General features: G+C 42.9%; 1 long non-coding RNA gene across 1 annotated transcript; it reads right to left on the minus strand.

Moving 5' to 3' along the window:
* Positions 1 to 1,286: 1,286 nt before the first annotated feature.
* Positions 1,287 to 6,068, minus strand: LOC122472292. Its single transcript, XR_006294404.1, has 2 exons — positions 5,377 to 6,068; positions 1,287 to 1,811 (listed from the first exon to the last, which is right to left on the minus strand). It is a non-coding gene; the product is annotated as an uncharacterized LOC122472292 (long non-coding RNA).
* Between the last annotated feature and the right edge of the window lie 417 nt (positions 6,069 to 6,485).

The raw sequence follows: 6,485 nt of genomic DNA on the forward strand, positions 1-6,485 counted from the left end.
TAAAATAGAGTTGTTTTGTTTCCTCAAATAAGAGCTCCAGCTATAATACTGTGTTTACAGCCATGTTTAGGCCATTTGGTCATGGTTAAACAATGCCCTTTGTGGGAGCATGTGTGAATCAACACATACGCTTGTCTGAACTTTGATCTCTTCAAGACTTTTTCTCTGAGTCTACTCCTCTCTATCCCTGTGCACACTATGCGTGAGTTCATCTACCACCTGCAATCGCCAGGCCAGTTGGGAGGCTATTTGGATGGGTTGGGCCATTTCAGTTACGGAGATTTGAAACTTTGCATATGGCGACACTGGGAAGTTGTTCCTGCTATAGCATCCACAGCGAGGCTCCTTCCTTACCTACCATGTCTATCATTGCTGCTCTCCCCAGAGCAACGGTGATTTAGTCTTACCCTGTCTGTCTTCATAGTACTATTCTTGGCACCTTAAATGATTCCCAAAAGCTCACCAGTGTGGATGTGATCTGTGTCAACCATGCCGGCTCGTCGTATATGTACACGTCCTGTTTTAAAAGTACAAATATATACTTTTTTGTAATGTTAATATATTCATTTCAGGAGAGAGAGGGCATGAGTGAGGGCATGAGGAGAGAATCCAGAGGAGGCTCCATGCTGTCAATGCGGAGGCGGAGTTCGATCTCACAAATCGCGAGATCATGACCTGCGTCAAAATCAAGAGTCGTACTCAACCGACTGAACCACCCAGGCGCCCCAAAGGTGTAAATATATTCTTTTTTTTTTTTTTCAATGTTTATTTATTTTTGGGACAGAGAGAGACAGAGCATGAACGGGGGAGGGGCAGAGAGAGAGGGAGACACAGAATCGGAAACAGGCTCCAGGCTCTGAGCCATCAGCCCAGAGCCCGACGCTGGGCTCGAACTCACGGACCGTGAGATCGTGACCTGGCTGAAGTCGGACGCTTAACCGACTGCGCCACCCAGGCGCCCCTATATTCTTAAAAATAAAATATGTATACCTGCATTCAAAAAAATTCTCATTTTGGCTATGGTTTTCTGTTTGTTTTGTTTTGAATTCTCATTTGTATTATCTCTTATAAAGATACGTTGCTTTTCATTTTGTTTTGTGTCATTCGTTTAGCTGTATTGTCTTTGCAGGTAAAACCATGCTAGCCTGGCAGCTATTTTAACTTGGTCTGCCTCGAAATTTTCTATCAAGCAGAGACAAATAATAACTACACTTGTTACAGGAGGGTGGGCGAGACACTGGTCCTCGTCTCACAGAGCCGAAGAATGAATCTCACAGACAACAACAGAGAGTGAGCAAAGCAATAGAGTTTATTGAGGGAAAGTATAAAGCTCGCAAGAGTGAGAGGGGTCCCGACTGGGTAGCCGCTGAGGATTTCTGTCCCTGACTTCTTATTGGGACCTTATCGGAAAGTTTGTGGGACTCCACTCATGGGACCTTGCCCAGGTGGGTCTGGAATACGTTTTTCCTTTTTTTTTTTTTTTTTTGGCCCAAACCCTGCTGTTTCTTCAGCCTCCCACTTGCAGAGATAAGGTCCCTTATCTCTCTCTCCGCCTAATGTTTCCCTATTCACTTTGCTGTGGGGGGGGGGGGGGGGGTGGGGGTGGGGAGGGGGGGTGTTTTGAGAATTCATTCGTATAAAGCTTATCCTCAAATAAATGCCTTAGACGTAATAAGCTCAAAAATGTTGCCAGCTCCTACCGTCATAATCATAATCATTACTACCAACGGAGAATAAAGACACTGTTTCTTTTAATGTTGCCGGTTCATGACTCAGGGAAAAAATTCAACTCTCATTTGCCACACGAAGACCTAAACAAAACAAACAAACAAACAAAAAAATTTAATTAATTAATTAAAATTTAAATTTAAATTAAAAAAAAAACACCACAGATGTCACTTATAATTTGGTTTAGTTTGGTTAAAGAATCTGACTTTTCTGATCATGATGCTAGGTCAAGATGTATGCTAGAAAAATATTCAATATTGCTTGCAAGAAGGATGTGTGTATTGGCAATGTATAATAGGCATCAGAAGCTTCACTGACCAAGTATGTATAATAGGCTATTTTTGTTTTGCCGTCAGCCCAGGGTAATTAACCAGACATAAAAAGTTATACAACATTTTCTTGGAAGATGGGTTAAATTTATGGAAGAAAATGTCTCTAAATACTACCTTTACAGTGTTTTCTGGTAGAATGGCCTGCAGAGTGGCCTTGATTTGAATCTTTGTCACATCTCTCATTTTTATTTTTCTCAGTAATGTTACTGCACCATTGTTACTATACCAAGGTTATACTATACTACGTGTTATACTATACTTACCGATGTTACCATATTCCCCTTTTATGATTCTCTGGATCAAAGAGAGAATGTTTCCATACAACCACCAAAGGGGAAATTAACAGAAATACCTCATTAACTCTATGCAGGGGGAAACTTGAGAAATAAACACAGAACACAGCATAAGGACACAGCCGACACATTGTAACTTTCAGATCCTGGAAGTCCTCCAGCGGAAGGAAAGAAAGAAGAGAGGGAGGGAGGGACACTGGAGAATTCTAACACCAAACAAAAAAAATCTTGCAGCTCGGAAATTGTGCCTTTTGGTCCTCAGTCAGGTTTTTCTTCCTAGGGTTACCCTACTTTTTAAGTTTCCTTCACTGAAGAGCAAAGTTTTCCGTAAATAACAGTAAGGAGAAAGGAGGGCTGATGGACAATTTTTGAAGAACGATTCAGTTTGTCTACATCTTCAGGTGTCATTCAGCACATTAAAAAAAGCATCTGATTTTATTATAAAATTGTGAAACTATAAACACGTTGTAAATTATATAATTATAAATATGCATCTATTTATTTCTAGACATATAGGAAAAATTTGATTCTAGGGCTATATTTTTTTTTAAACATTTATTTTTGAGACAGAGAGAGAGAGCATGAACAGGGGAGGGTCAGAGGAAGAGGGAGGCACAGAATCTGAAACAGGCTCCAGGCTCTGAGCTGTCAGCACAGAGCCTGACACGGGGCTCGAACCCACAGACCGCGAGATCATGACGTGAGCCGAAGTCGACGCTTAACCGACTGAGCCACCCAGGCGCCCCACCTAGGGTTATATTTAGAGTACAAGAAAGTCCAAGGGGAAGACACAGGAATAGATTTTATAAACTCCCCAAACATTCTCAACATCTTTATTTTCCGATGTTTTCCCTTTGAGGAGTGTCATTTATTCCGGAGTTTAAGTTTCCCTTCCTGTTAGAGAGCACTTCAGCTGCCCCCAAATCCTAAGACCATAAATGAATGGCCTACTTTACCAGATGTCACTATCAGCTTGCTAGGCGACAATACATGGCTGTACACTATTACAAGTACCCCTGCTTTTTGAAAGTTCTTGTTATGCCGCTTGACTTTTCCAGAAGACCTACATTGGTTACCTGTTTTTGTGAGCTGAAAGAACTCTGAAGAGGATTTTTTGCTTTTAGGAAAAGAGGTAAAAGGCAAGAATAGCATTCAGCGCTCACCCCAGCCGTGGGAGGGGCCCCACCCAGCGCCTTGCCTGGGAACCGCCCTGGGCATCTCAGCCTCAAGCCGCCAGAGCCTTAAACTGTGTCTGTGAGCACTTGTGCTTTACTTCGATTTACTTTGTGCATCCCTTAGCAAGATGTGTCCTGAGGTATCAGAAAGGCCCAAGACAGGTTATCTGGGGGGATCGGGAATGCTCAAAATTTTTTCTATGTAAGTCAATGGCAATTGCTTCTTTGCTTCATGCCATTTCAGCTTCCAGAAAGTTTCAGAGGAATGTTCTGCTTTCAGATGATGGGAAAAATGAACTCAAACACATGCTTTATTCAATGTAAACCTTCAAGTAGGCGTTTCCTCCCTTGTAACCTCATGCACTGCACAGGCACATTCCTCCACAGCCTTGCAGGAATTATTAACCTTGTTTTTCGTTCCTTTTCCTCCCCAGTGCTTGCTGCAGGAACCAGGGAGGGAGGCTACCTTATAATGTCTGTTTTGCAGACACAAGACCAACCTGTAATGCACCAGAAACCCCGGATGGAGCCCTGATGTCCAAAGCAACTTGAAATTGTTACGCCCGAAGTTCCAAAACCTCCCACGGAAGTCCACCAGAGTCGTAAGCCAAAGCCAAGCAGCAAGGTCGTTTATTGCAGGTTCGAACCTGGTCCTCCGCACACTCGTCGCCGGTGTAGCAAGAGGCCACGAGCAGGGTTGGTACAGCGTTTTTATAGACAGAGACAAGTAGCACAGGGGAGGTTTTAAATTATGAGGGGCCTGATTGGTTGATTTTAAAAGTAAGGACATTTGTTGTTCTCTGATTGGGCGTCCTTTGTCTGTCCTTTGGCGGGAAGGCTTTGTCCGTTACTTGTGGCGGGAGGGAAAGAAAAAAAGGGGAAAGGGGGAAGGGGTAGGGTAGGTGAGGAGTGTGCTAAGCAAGCAGGTTTACAGAAGCGAGAAATGCCGGTTAGTTTATGTACAATCATTCATTCTATTACATATCAGACTACATTTAGGAAGGTTTATAACCCATTCTGCTACACAGCGGATTACGTTCAGGAAAGGCCTCACAATTTTCGTAGCAAACAGCAAGCAAAACAGACTTCTCAGCAATTGTATTTTATTATTTTTCTATCAAAAGATCTATAATTAAGCAGAAAAGAGAACCTAGTTTTAAAGTAAGGCAGGGCTGTCATTTGGATTTAAAGTTGTTCTTTTCAAAATCCCAAAAGTTTTGAGTCTCCCCTTGAGAAGTTCCAAGGCCTATCCAGTTCCTGCCCTAACTCCCACATACCCTGTTAGCCCCATAAAAATTGTCCCGAGGCTCAACAAAGGCAGGGCAAATTTGGGAGTGCTCCCCTGCCTTCTCCTTGAGCTGCCTTTTCAATAACAAAACTTTCTCTGCTTCAAACCCAGTGACTCAGAGATTGGCTTACTGCACGCGGGACACGAATCTGATTTCAGGGTTTTGTTGGAGGCGGTTAGTTAGTTTTTAACAGGATGCCCGGAAGCCAGCAAAGAGAAGTCATGGCCAGCTATCAGGAGAGTCAGAGGCCTGTCCTGGCAACATCCCAAAGCAAAGCCACAAGAAGCTGGATCAAACCAGACAGGCCCAAGATGGCTGACAAAGTAGGCTGGAAACCCTTCACCAAGTCAGGAAGAAATAAATGGTGCTGAAACCCAGTTGCCAAGAAATCCCCAGCTCAAATAATGTATATTCCACCCCCTTATTAACAACTGTCAAGAAAAGATAGAAGCTCACAATGCACAGCTCGCTTGCTCTCTCACTCTCTCTCTCTCTCCCACTCTCACATCTCGGGAGTGTATTTTTTGCTTTAGTAAACTTTGCTGCTGGTACCACTCACCCACTGTGTTGTGTCCGTCCTTGAATTCTTTCTCGTGATGAAACCAAGAGGCTTCACTGGCATCTTTAGGACGGGTGCGGCAGAGGCCTCTGGGCCCCGAATCTCCCCAGTCCACCCAGAAGTAGTTTGGCAACAGAAACCTGGGTGAGAATCAGCACGATAGAAGTCCAAAAGAGAAAGAAGAAAGAAGTCACCAGTGTCACGGCTTTTACACAAGCTTCAGCGTTAGGATCCTGGTACCCTTTGATATTAAACTCTATTGATACTAAACTTGCTATGTCTCCAAAGAGAAAAAAGTAACAGAAAAAAAAAGATGCTGTGGGAATAGGTTAAGGGGATGGTAATCTGAACATTGATGGGCACTAAGAAAATAATGGTTTGTGTTTCATTCATATTAATCTTCCATGATGTCTTGCTTGATTCTCATTTTAAAACAATAGGAAGTATATGGTCTATCACTGGGAACTAAAAAAGAAAAAAAAGAACAAAGACCCCAGAAAAATAACAACGATTACCCTCTTGGTTTTCCACTTCAACCAGAGAAAAAGAGGATGGAAAAAAGTAGCTACCTTCAGGAAATAGAAGATGCTGAGGCAGGTGTCAAAGCAGACACTTAAGTGGTCGATCCTCAGGCAAAACAGAATAATAATTTTAAAAAAAATTTTTTTTACATTTATTTTTTTTGAGAGACAGAGAGATAGAGCACAAGTGGGGAGGGGTAGAGAGAGAGAAGGAGACAGAATCCGAAGCAGGCTCCAGGCTCTGAGCCCGATGCGGGGCTTGAACTCACGAACTGCGAGATCATGACCTGAGCCGAAGCTGGACTCTCAACCAACTGAGCCACCCAGGCGCCCCATAATTTTTTTTTTTAATTTGACCACTGCTGTGTGGATCTGCAGAGAGCACCAGTGGACGTGAATCGATCAGCATCATGATCAAGAAACATATTCTGGTTATGGACAAGCTGATGAGGAGAAAACCAATGAAGTGAAATTGATTTTCCTCTTTCTTACTCAGTTGATGCAGTTCATTATTCCAATCAGTCCGGTTCTACAAATACCTGTTATAAATTCCAGTTAAGACAACCAAAAAGGTGTTGTCCTGTGTGC

This window comes from Prionailurus bengalensis, chromosome B4 (assembly GCF_016509475.1).
Source record: "Prionailurus bengalensis isolate Pbe53 chromosome B4, Fcat_Pben_1.1_paternal_pri, whole genome shotgun sequence".
Taxonomy (NCBI): Eukaryota; Metazoa; Chordata; class Mammalia; order Carnivora; family Felidae; genus Prionailurus; species Prionailurus bengalensis.